Source organism: Elephas maximus, chromosome 23 (genome assembly GCF_024166365.1).
Source record: "Elephas maximus indicus isolate mEleMax1 chromosome 23, mEleMax1 primary haplotype, whole genome shotgun sequence".
In the NCBI taxonomy this organism is placed as follows: Eukaryota; Metazoa; Chordata; class Mammalia; order Proboscidea; family Elephantidae; genus Elephas; species Elephas maximus.
The window spans coordinates 39,686,537-39,688,475 of NC_064841.1; the positions used below are offsets into that span (position 1 = coordinate 39,686,537).

Here is a 1,939-nt window from a genome sequence, read left to right on the forward strand (position 1 = left end):
CTCTCCTGCTTGTTAACTTTTATGACTCAAATGCCACTCACCAAAGTGGGATGCTGAACCTTTTCTTAATATACTTTGTTATGCCAACTGATCTAGATGTCTCCTGAAACCATGGTCCCCAGATCCCTGCCCCTGCTACGCTGTCCCTCAAAATATATGGTTGTATTCAGGAAACTTCTTAGCTTTTGGATTAGTCTAGCCATGCTGACTTCCCCTGTACTGTGTGTTGTCCTTCCCTTCATCTAAAATAATTCTTGTCTAATTTCCAATTAGTGAATACCCTTCTCTGTCCTTCTCTTTCCACCCTCGTAACCATTTTTTTTAACCATCAAAGAATATTTTCTTCTGTGTTTAAAATTTTTCTTGAGTTCTTATAATAGTGGTCTCCTACAATATTTGTCCTTTTGAGACTAATTAATTTCACTCAGCATAATGCTTTCAAGATTCCTCCAAGTTATGAGATATTTCACTGATTCATCATTGTTCTTTACAGTTGTTTAGTATTCCATTGTGTGACTATACCATAATTTGTTTATCCATTTATTCATTGATGGAAACCTTGGTTGTTTCCATCTTTTTGCTATTGTAACAGTGGTGCAATGAACATGGGCCTGTATATATCTATTCATGTGAGGGCCCTTCTTTCTCTAGGTTATGTTCCAAGGAGTGGGATTGATGGATTGTATGGTAGTTCTATTTCTAGCTTTTTAAGGAAATGCCAAATCGATTTCCAAAGTGATTTTACCATTTTATATTCCCACCAGCAGTGTATAAGTGTTCCAGTCTCTCTACAACCTCTCCAACATTTATTGTTTTGTGTTTTTTGGATTAATTCTGGCCTAGTTGGGATGAGGTGGTATCTCATCATAGTTTTGATTTGTATTTCTCTAATGGCTAATGATATTGAGCATTTCCTCATGTATCTGTTAGCTGCCTGAATGTTTTCTTTGGTGAAGTATCTGTTTATATCCTTTGCCCATTTTTCAATTGGGTTATTTGTCTTTTTGTTGTTGAGGTTTTGTGATATCTTTTAGATTTTAGAGATTAGAGGCTGATTGGATTTCTCATAGTCAAATTTTTTTCCTAGTCTATAGGTTGTCTTTTTACTCTTTTGGTGAGGTCTTTGGATGAGCATAAGTGTTTGATTTTTAGAAGCTCCCAGTTATCTGGTTTCTTTTTTGGTGTTTGTGCATTGTTAGTAATGTAAAAATATGAAACACTTCATGAATTTGTGTGCTATCTTGCACTCGGACCATGCTGATCTTCTCTGTATCCTTCCAATTTTAGTATATGAGCTGCCAAAGCAAACACTAAACTTATATTCTTTATTGAATGTTTTGATAATGTTTTTTTCACTTTTGAAAAATTCTCAGTTATTATATGTTCAAATACTGCTTCATTCTATTTTTTCGCTTCTCCACATTTGGACTCATTACAAATGGTCACTATGATTAATACATTTAGTGTCTCTAATTTTTGTTTCTTTTTTATTTGAAGAGCATTATTTTTTGTTTCGGTAGAGAGTCCAAATATTGGCTGATCACTATGAACTTGTGATGGCTTGGATATATACTCTGTTAGACCAGATCCGTGGAAAGCCCAAGGTGTTTTTCAAGTGCATCCAGCTTGGTGGGACTCCGTCCTCAAACTGTATATCCTCTGCAGTTATTTTTTGAGTCTTAGTTTTAAGTTTAATTAGGTCAGGTTTAGAACAGGTTACTTTCTAAGGTGTGGCTTCCTGGTGTCTCATGTATCTGAACCAAAATTCAATGTCTTCCAGCCCTACTCTGCTTCTGCAATGCCTCTGCTTTATTCAACCCTGTACCAACGGCTCTTTGATAAGCTGGATGTAGTTTTTTTCCCTGCACCTATTCATATCAGTCTAAAGCTAAGGTCTCATGGAAAACCTTCACACACACTTCTGCCCATCATCCCTACA

At 36.0% G+C, this 1,939-nt stretch overlaps 1 non-coding gene across 1 annotated transcript; it reads right to left on the reverse strand.

Annotated features, from left to right (window-relative positions):
* Positions 1 to 1,205: 1,205 nt before the first annotated feature.
* LOC126066633 (U6 spliceosomal RNA) lies at positions 1,206 to 1,311 on the reverse strand. Its single transcript, XR_007515212.1, has one exon. It is a non-coding gene; the product is annotated as a U6 spliceosomal RNA (small nuclear RNA).
* Positions 1,312 to 1,939: the final 628 nt, after the last annotated feature.